Raw genomic sequence first — 11,280 nt, 5'->3', positions numbered from 1 at the left:
AAGAATTAACAGTGCGCTGTCTTTACAAAAACCTGGAGTTGGTCACACGTACGAGTTCCTTGCTTTCGAGGACGATGGTGGTGGAGTTTATCCCACCTAAGATGCTATCCAAATATGCAGAGTAGCAGAGTTAGAAATCCGAGAAATAATAAACAAATCACAAAAATTTCACACGAGGCCTTCATTAAGTAAACATCTTCTGATTAATAAGATTTTACCATATTTTGTCAGCAGTAACATTTTCATTTGTCTTGCCATTCATCAATTTCATCAATTACCAATAGAAAACCAAACAACAGTTTTCGCGATTATTACACATAGGATATGAAACTATTTTTTCTGATCTAAATAGCATAAATTTGTTTTTTCAAACAAACCAACGTTTCGGGCTCTTTACAGGTCCCATGGTCACGAGTGACTGAGATGGTAAAGGCGTCAACCAGTTATATCTAATGTAAATGCAAACTACCCTATTATTCACTATTGTTACAAAATTATTAACTAATTACCTTATTTTAAAATTTTTCCAAAGAACATTCCCATTTACGCTGCATATGTTTTACAAATATTTTTTTATTTTAACAATATAAATTATAAATAAAATTACAACAGAAACATAAATTATTTATTAATTAAATAGTAATTAGAATAAATTCAAACATATTAATCGTACTGCAGTCTCATTTCATAGTACATCATACGAGTATATAGACACAGACACAGTCTAAAGCTTATATTATAACTTTCATTTTGTACGGTTTTTCACATTTATGTTAATTTAGCAATACTAATACTTATTGCACGTGTAAATACTTGAAATCAGTTGACAACTAGCTTCACTAGCGATCAACCACAGACAAGCTTTCAAGACTATATTGTGCACTGTTTAATCGAATTTTAAAAAAGCGGTTCTCAATTCGATTGTAATTTTTCTTTAATGTAAGTTACGCGATAACTCGGCGGTATTTGTGAACCGATTTTGATGATTCTTTTTTTGTTAGAAAGAGGGTACCTCAATTTTAGTTACATTGAAATTTGTAGGAAATATTTCATCTCTAAGGACGGCAAACTAGGGGATGAATCCGGTTTCAATAAAACTTGGCACATAGATATGATTCCACGAACTTTTGAGATGGTTTTTTTTACAAAAAAGTTACATTTATTACTCAATACATTTACTTATTACTGAATTTACACCAATTCAATATACCTACTTACATTACTTCAACCTTAGACGTCCAGAGATCGAAACATGTTATTTACATCAGGGTTTAACAATTCCAAAAGGTTAGGCTATATAGTGACAGTAATTTTTAAGCATTCACGTTTTAAACAAAGTTTAGTGTTTACGTCGGGTACAGCGCGACGAAGTTCTAAAAGTAGTTAAGTACACACGGCGGCTTTTAACAGCAATGAAAACGCGCGTTTGTCTAACGCGCGACTGCATCGATACAAACCCGCGATTGCATAAGTGTAGCGATGCAATCGCGCGTTTGTATCGATGCAGTGACGCGCTTGCATGGCGTTTGCATCGCTGCTTAAAATCGCACGCGTGTGTAAAAGTACACAATAGATTTTGTAAGCAGTAGAGCTCCTTGTGATAAAGCTCGTCCAGGGAAGTACTGCTACCTTACCTATTTCTGCTGCCAAGCAGTAATGTTAGCATTAATGTGTTCCGGTTTTGAAGGATAAGGGTGCTGGTGAAATTACAGGCACATGGGACTTGTCAACTTATGTCTCAGGGTGACGGGCGCAGTAGCAGTGTTCCTGAGATCTTTGCGATTTGAAGCTTTGAGTGGCACTGCAACTGTTACGAACAGGCGTGTAGCTTACCATCAGGTGCACGACTTGTTGATCCCGTCACTTGACATTATAAAAAAAAGATTAGCGACTGCATTGCGTTTGCATCGCTGCTAAACGCCGCTGTGTGTAACCGCTCTAAAATATGCAGTTTGACAGTCACTTTTCTGCACTGCTCGAGACGAAAGCCGATGCAATCTGGCCAAAAAGTCGAGTTTAAGAAACTTATTTTACACGTTTTAGTTCAATTTTGTCGCGTGGAATGCGATTTAAATGGCAAAATGCGAAATTTCTTTGATATTGAAAACGACTTGTTGCTATAAAATTATTATCATTGGCAAATTACACAAATGGTATAGTCTTCTAATTGTAAATCATCTCAGTTGAGTGCCGAGAGAATGTCTGTGGCAGGATTTTGCATGTTTGGCATTCTGCTAATGGCGGCATTTGACATGGCTTCTTGTATTCGCTATAGGATGTTGGATGCACTTGGAAAAATATTTGATGTACTGACAAATATGACCGTCTAAGAGTTGTTAAAATAATGAATGTGATCATAGTGTGGGCGGTATACTTGTGTATTTGCCTATTTGGCTCCGGTGTTTGCTGCATTTGTCGAATAGGCAAAAAATTTGATGATTTTCCCCGATTTCCATAAGATCGCCTCTTCACTTGGTGACAATGGAACTACCTCGACAAGAAGTAATACACTTTTCAAACAAAAAAGAATTTTCAAAATCGCTCCACAATTGACGGAGAAATCGGTGAATACTTTTTTTATGATACCAAGTGACGGGAGGAACAAGTCGATGGTAAGCAACACGCTTACCCATAACAGTTGTAGTGTCACTCAGAACTTTAAAACACAAAGAACTTAGGGCACTGCTTCTGCGCCCGTAACCGTGAGACATAAGTTGATAAGCTTAGTGTGCCTGTAATTTCACCAAATACATAAAACATATATACAGCCGCACATAATTAATATCCTCCTTTTTTGAAGTCGGTTAAAAATAAACTAGCAGTTCTTGATAGTCACTTTACAAAGTCACAAATTGATTAAGAGGGCAAGTATAAGCTTCTATGGTAAGATTGTTGATAATCAAAATTTGCCATTTACTAACTTTAAAACTGAAACAAACACTTTAACCTGAAGTTTCAATACAGCTTTCTGCGTATTTGGATGATAAAAATCCGTGGTAGCGACCGGTTAACTCTTGCAGGTAGTTTCGATCAATGATGTTTAAAATTAATATTGTAAATGTTGAATGTTTACAAATCTTTATTTACTTTTTTTTTGTTTGTAGTTTCTTGCTCATTCTTAGGGTAATCTGCTTTACGAATAATCATTAGAGTATAATTAGTATCACGATTTCCAGTGTAAATTGCTTACTTGTGAAATCAAGTTTATTTGACTTCGACAAGAATCGCCATTCAGCGTAGTTTATACAACTAACTTATACTTTCGTATTGATTTGCGTCAACAAGAATGTTCCTCTGACTCAAAATGACGGAGTCTGTTTTTCCCACTCCCCTAAATAAAGGCTTAAAAGTACTATTGCCATTTTGTGTAGCTGCCAATTTAGGATAGTTAAGGTAAGATATTAGTAATATTGTTACAAAAGCAGCAGTGCTTCGCGTCAGAGATCTCGAGAGGTTCCTCTGATCAAAAGACAGTCTCATGCCAACTTTAGAACCTGGGATGATAAACTTTAAAATTGTACCTAGCAGTGTTTTCCGTTCGATCGACGAGCAGGTACCAGCTGCCGTGTCTAACGCTCGTAAAATGGAACGCGTGTTCTTAAAATGTGCGAAGAACACGTAAAACACCTCTAGAATCTTATTTGCTGTAGCCATTTTTAAAACGATGCTCTTAAATTTAGTAGCGAAATTGGAAAGTATTAGCTGTGATATATTTGTTTACGTTTCGCAATTAGGATGTTGTAAATAAAAGCCAGGATGAAAGAAGTCTAAGTTGAAGTAGAGCTGCTTGAGAATGAGTTAGTCCTGGGAATATTGCCATAGTAGAATAAGAACAAGTCTGGTAACTTTTTTTTTAATTAAATGGACTTGCTCTTGACTACTACCTAGCTCAGGAGCAAAGATACGATATACGATTGGACGAGTTTGCCCAGAAGATGCCTATTCAGTCGCACCTTAAAGACACCCGGGTTATGTGAATTCGGAAATACAGATGCAGGCAGGGAATTCCATTCATGGGCTGTGCGCATAATAAAAGATGATGAAAAGCGCTTAGTACGCCTAAAGGGAATATCGACCAAATAAGGATGATATCCCGCCGTACGTCTGGATATCCCATGGTAAAAGGGGGCGGGCGCGATGAGCTGATGAAGCTCATGAGCACACTCACCGAAATATATTCTGTAAAAACCCGACAGACGGGCAACTTTGCGCTGGTAGGCTAAACTATGAACTTTAGGTTCGAGCTTATCATCGCCAATAAGTCTTCTGGCTCTGCGCCCAATCGAATCAAGAACCTCAAGTTGATACTTTGCTGAGCCATACCTCAGGTGACTGCAGTACTCCATGCAAGATCGGACCTGTGTTTGTGATAAAGTTAAGAGCTGTCCAGGCGAGAAATATCGCTTAACCTTATTAAGGATACCCAGTTTTTTGGCTGCAATTTGTGCCTTATATTCAATATAAGCCAAAGTTAAGGGTTGTGCTCAATATTATGTTAAGGATATTCAGGCTATCGGTAAGGCAGACAGATATACCCCGAAAAGTGGGAGTCAGAGCAAATTGACTCCTTTTAGCAGAAAACAGACAGGCCTGCGTTTTGATGGCTTTGAACTCGACCAGATTTTCATCTCCCCGCTGCGAGACAAGACTTAAAGTTAAGTTGGTCCACTCCACTATGGCCTGTCTCAACGAACAGATAACTACCCTGCTGTCTTTTGCTGATACCTCTCCGTAACATAGATATCTCTCCGTAACAGTGCTATCATCTGCATTCCGAACAATATCTGGGACTAACAGGTCATTGATGTGTAGCAGGAAAAGAGTCGCAGAGAGAATAGATCCCTGAGGAACTCCGGCATCGATAGCCATCAAATCAGATGAGCAGCCTTCAATGACTACTCTGATTGACCATTCATCAAGGAAATTTGATATCCAGCTACAAAAGTCAGCAGGGATGCCATAAGCGGGAAGCTTGCACAGCAGACTTGCGCACCAAACCCTGTCAAAGGCCTTCGAGATATATAGTGACACGGCCAGAGCCTCGCCGTATTTCTCGATGGCTTCACCTCAGCAGTGCGTAACATATACGAGAAGATCCCCAGCAAATTGTCCCCGGCGAAAACCATGTTGAGGATCACCGAGTAGGTCGTTTGTTTGAAGGTATGATAGCAGCTTGCTATTCAGAACTTTTTCCATAACCTTACAGAGCATGGAAGTAATAGCGATAGGTCGATAATTACAGGGGGTCGGCATGGGTGCCCTTTTTGGGGACTGGTTTTACATTTGCAAGTTTCCACGATCCTGGAATGATTCTTGTTTCGAGAGAGAGGCGGTACAGATGCGTCAACACAGGAGACAGCTCAGGCGCACAAAACCTCATTACACGTGCCACCATCAGGTCCGCTAACGTTAACGTCTATATTTTGCAGAGCTCTACGAACCTCTTTTGCATAGATTGTGATCTCCGGCATTGAAGTATCACATCGAGGTAAAGTTGGTGGTTGTTTCGAGCTTGCGTCTAGATGTGAATTGTTCGCAAATATTGAAGCAAATAGATTTGCTTTTTCTGTTGCGGAGTCAGCCAGTGTTCCGTCAGGTTTTTGCATGGGAGGCAAGTTGGGACGACGGAAATTGGATTCACTCCATACTCCATATTAAGCGTCGCAACGCTTGTAAGAGTGTGGGGACGCCGCGCGTTTTGTACGGACGCACACATTTGCATAACCTAAGGGCGCGTTCTCATTATGTCGTGACGACAGATAGTCATGCAGTTTGAAGTGTCGTGCTTGTATATTTAAATAAAGTTATTCACACATACAACAACACGATTAACAGTCGTTCACTTTTTGACGTTACGGCGGAAGACTGTCGTAACGATGGGAACAGCTGGAACGACAATCGTCAGACGATAAATAAAACGTCACGACAAAAATGTGACGACATATAATTGCAGCTTCAAACGATTTTGCCGTGCAAACGACAAGGCGGCTACCGTGAACCGATAAATTGTCATCACGATCTAGTGGGAATAGCTAGACATGACAGTCGTTCCACGATGAAATAAACGTCCACGACACAGTCACGATAGATAGTCGTGATATGGGAAGAAGCTAGACGCAACAGTCGTCCAATGATAAATAAAACGTTACGACATAATGGGAACACGCTCTAAGGGTGCTCAAGCGTTGCACAATACTCGTTGTTTCAACGCGCATTTCATTATTATGCGAATGAGTGCGTCTGTATACGGTTGCGCGCACATACAAGTCGTGCTCTTATTAGGTACGGCATTGCCCTTCTTGTTCTTATTCTAATTTAATCTTCTTGTTCTTGTTCTTATTCTTATTCTAAGACATGACATTAACTATGACCGTATTAATGATACCCTCTCTAAGGTAGTTTATTGGTTTAAAGCTAACAATTTATTGCTTAATGCCAAGAAGACAAAATGTGTTAAATTTGAATTACCCAACGTAAAATCTAGTCCAAGCATAGAAATAAACGGAGAAAAGTTAGACCTTGTTAATAAAGCAATCTTCTTGGGAGTGATCTTAGATAGTAAACTTCAGTGGTTTCCACATATATCGTCCCTGGCCAGCAGATTAAGCTCCGCTGCATACGCAGTCCGCAGAATACGTGAGCTTACCGATGTTAGTACTGCTAGACTAGTTTACTTTAGTTACTTCCATAGTATAATGTCCTACGGGATTCTCATGTGGGGTAAAGCGGCAGATATTCAAACCATATTTGTATTGCAAAAACGAGCGATTCGTTCTGTGTACCGTCTAGGCTCTCGGTTATCTCTCAGAGAAAAGTTTAAGGAGACTGGTATCATGACTGTGGCATCACAGTACATTTACTCAAATATTTTATATGCCCGTAAAAATATACATAATATCAATAAGAAAGAAGATATCCATAATATTAACCTTAGAGCTAAGTCCAATCTCACGGTACCACGATTTCGTTTAACCAAGGTAAACAACTGTTTTATGGGGAACTGTATACGTTTTTACAATAAGATTCCGGAGCATATATTAAGTTTATCATTTCCTAAGTTTAAAAACTACATAGGAAATGAAACTATTTTTCCGGATTTAAATCGCGTATATTTGTTTTTTCAAACAAACCGACGTTTCGGGCCCTTTACAGGTCCCATGGTCACGGTCAACCGTGATTTAAATCCGGAAAAATAGTTTCATTTCCTATGTGTAACAATCGCGAAAACCTAAGAACTCGATTTAAAAACTACATTAAAAATATTTTGATCGAAAAATCATATTACAAAATTGAAGACTACGTGTTAGATAAAGATGTATGGAAAGACGACATGGCTCCAGAATCCACACAAATTTGATTCAAAGTGTATTCCATAGCATTTAAGTTTATTTGAAAAGAGCAATCCCTAGAGTTTCTTGCTCGTTCTTCTCAGGGAGGTCAGCGTAGTGAACGAGCAGTAGCTTAAATGTGACGTTTTCAAGTGTAAATTTATTTTACCTATGGAATAAATAATCTTTGACTTTGACTTTGACTCTACTATGGTATTACTGCGTTCCGGTTTTGAAGGGTAGTTTTGCTGGTGAAATTACAGGCACATTGGACTTGTCAATTTATGTTCCAGGATGACGGGCGCAGTGGCAGTGCCCTTGAGATCTTTGCGATTTAAAGCTCTGAGTGGCACTGCAATTGTCATAGATAGGCGCTTCGCTTACCATCAGGTACTCGACTAGTTCGTCCCTTCACTTGGTAACATAAAAAAAGTTTTAACTCAGGAGCCTTTTTGAAAGCATTCAGAAGAAAGATGTGTATCATGATCGTAGCACGTGGAAAGTAATGGTCTTTGTCTATGCCGATGGAGAAGGGCATGAAAAGTGTACATGTAATTTAAGAGGAGGCTTTAAAAAATCCCACACTCGCTCCGCCCATGCCCACTGCCACCCGCAAACTTAACTCGTCACGGGCCTAATCGAACACAAAAATCGTGGAGTTAGTAACATTATTGTATTTTTTTATTCAAATGTATGTGTGGAGGTCGAATACCTCCATCTCACCTGATGAAATGTGACGATCATGCATGCATGCATTAGGATGCACACCTAAATGCCTATTCACTCTCGCCTTGAAAAGGTCCAAATTGTAACGTCCAGGTAACAAGTCTGCAGGCAGGGAATTCCACTACATAGCCGTTCATCATATAAATAATGAAGCGTAACGCTTCTTGTGAATCTTTGCAATGTCCACAGCACAGGGGTGGAATCCAAGCCTACGCCTAGTCCCCCGATGATGAAAAGTGGAAGGCGGAATTAAATCGTGTAATTCCATAGTACACTCTCCGTGATATATCCTGTAAAATACCGATACGCAAGCAACTTTACGGCGGTGTTCAAGGCTCTGCAGCTTCGCCTCTATTAATTATGAATCACCTATAGCCTCTTGGCACGCTTGTCAATCGAATCCAAGATGTCGAGTTGGTATGTAGCAGAGCCATCCCAAAGGTGGCAGCAGTACTCCATACACAACCGGACTTGTACTTGATACAGCTGAAGCAACTGTCCCGGTGTGAAGTAACGCCTCACCTTGGAAAGGATGCCAAGCTTTCTGGCTGCAGTATAGTTGCAGTGTGTAGTATACCTACCTACTAAATTTACTGTGGAATATTGTTTTATGCGTTTATAAAAGTCTTTTACGTGGTTACGTCCCATCCCTAAAAATACTAGATTGGAGAACAGATAGTAAGGTAATAAAAGAACATTATGAGGTTGCAAGGATTTGAAATTTTGATACTTGATTAATTATCCAATTACGGTGGAGCTAATGATTATATAACGATTTTATAATTTTGCGTTCATTTATTTATTCACAGATTCTAAACTTCTATTATAGTCAATTATGTTTGTTAAACATTTTGAGGGGCTTTCTATTCAGATAAATTGATCTATTCACAGGTGCCTATGAAACATATACGGTACAAATTTTAATTTAAGGTTTCGCTCTTGTGTTTGACCGTATAGCGTACGTCTTTTTCGTCGATATAGAGCTTTTAAATATTTGTTTTCATTTATATTCATAAGTAAAAACCAAATACAAAGACAGAAAAATTCGTGAAGTCCGCTGGTTCGTTCCGTGGTTTAGTTTGTATAGCGTTTGGCACGGTATGCTAGAAGGCGTCGGTTTGAATCTGGCCGGATCGAAGGAATTTTTTCTGAGGGTTCGATCTTTGTATTAATAATTATAACAAACTAGTGGAATATTTCACATAAATATAATTGAATATTAATTCAATAAAGGACTGGTAGCTGTAAAGGTATCTAACTGGGTGACAAAATAGTTAAGATTTCTCATAAAATAGCGCTATGGCTAAAAAGTCGTTGAAAAAACCAAATTCAAAGACCCGACAACAAACACATAGAAAAATTCGTGAGGTCCGCTGGTTCGTTCCGTGGTTTAGTTGGTATAGCGTCTGGCACGGTATGCTAGAAGACGTCGGTTCGAATCCGACCGGATCGCAGGAACTTTTTTCTGAGTGTTCGGTCTTTGTATTAATAATTATAAAAAAAAAAGAAAATATATCATCAAACTCGGTTCACAAATACCGGACTAATCGCGTACACACAAAAAAAAGTAGTCGAAGTGAGAACCTATATAAAAAGACAATAAGCCGTTCATGTCACAAACAAATAGCAAATCAAGCACATCGTCATACATATGGAATTCCTCTAACTGGCGCAGTGCTTGCGCTGACACACTATTGTCATCATCATCATCAACCCATTATACATGTATATATGTCTCACTGCTGGACATGGGTCTCTCCTAACGAAGGGGTATTTGGGGAATATTTGCGATCTTAGAGCTTTATGCTCTCCCGTAAATTGGTGTCTTAAAAACGAACACACTGGAAGTTATTTAAGGGAAAAAGTTAATGTTGTGTGGTATCAGGGACTAAAAAAAGCTGAAAGTCCTTAAATAAGAAAAAAAAATGGTACAACTTTGCTACTCGCCGCACCGGTAAATAATGAACCTGGCCTTTTTAAAAATGCGGCACTGTTTGCTGGTTACCTTGTTTACTTGGGAAACGTAACCAATTAGAGACTAACGCGTTTGTCTTCATTGTAACGCAAATAAATGTGTTTCCAATAACACGAACGCAAAAATATATAAAAGCGAGCTTATAACGTTTATTTATTGTTTCAATGCAGTTTTTACTATAGTGTAAAAATATAGCACCCGTGGTGTAATAAGGCTACATCAGCAAAATGACAATTTTTCAGGAGATAGGTTTTAGGTTAGTCGGTAGTGGTAAGTTATGTAATTTAATTTTTAACCGATTTTAAGAAGGTTATCAATTCGACTGTATTTTATTGTGTATGTTTTTTTATGTACAACACCAAGTGATGGGACGAACAAGTCATGTGCCTGGTGGTAAGTGACAAGCCTATCCATAACAGTTGTAGAGCCTTAAGTCGCAAAGATCTTAGGGGTACTGCCACTGTGCCCGTCACCCTGAGTCATAAATTGACAAGTCCCTTGTGCCTGTAATTTCAGAAGCAAGAAAGCTGTGAAGGAAGGGATCAAAAATATTATATCTGAAAACAAATTTGATATCGAAGAAATGAAAAATAATAATATAAATATATATTTTTTAATTAAGTATTTTTGTACAGTTTCAAAGAATCGCTACCGTACTTTGAACTTGAGTATCTATTCCTATATTGAATTTATCTTGTTGAATTTTTAAACAAGTTTAGTGTCTTCAGCAGCTGTGGCATGGCGTTATAATCACACGCGATATATGATAAAATTTATCAATACGTACCGGACGTGACAATTTACCAATTTTGCGAGCATGTTTTCACACTGAAACATACCTTCACCATGAACCTTCCGTGACATATTTGTCGCAGTTGATGAAGCTAGATAAGCATGTTGCAATTAAAATCGTAAGAACTTTTATTTTTTTATTGCGAAAACTGAGCCAGTAAGATATCGCACTTGTGTCATTCGTTCCATTGTTTATTTGAGAATGAACTATTGTAATATTTTGGATGTGTAATGGCGTATATAGCTAGCTATCTTTATCGTTTACTGATCGCTGCTAAAATTGTAATACTCTTAATTGCATCGTTATAAAATGACGGAACAAAAAATGGCGAGTTTTTTTAGTTACAGTTTTTACATAATTTTTTAACATAAACGTATGAATGTAATAATGTGCTAGTGTAAAAATGTTAATTTGTATTGTACGACGAATGACGGTATACGGAAAAACTTAGTTATGAT

Source organism: Hyposmocoma kahamanoa, unplaced genomic scaffold, assembly GCF_003589595.1.
Source record: "Hyposmocoma kahamanoa isolate Upper Pololo Valley unplaced genomic scaffold, ASM358959v1 114, whole genome shotgun sequence".
NCBI lineage: Eukaryota > Metazoa > Arthropoda > Insecta > Lepidoptera > Cosmopterigidae > Hyposmocoma > Hyposmocoma kahamanoa.
The sequence above is the reverse complement of the archived record's forward strand: the minus strand, read 5'-3'. Positions refer to the sequence as shown.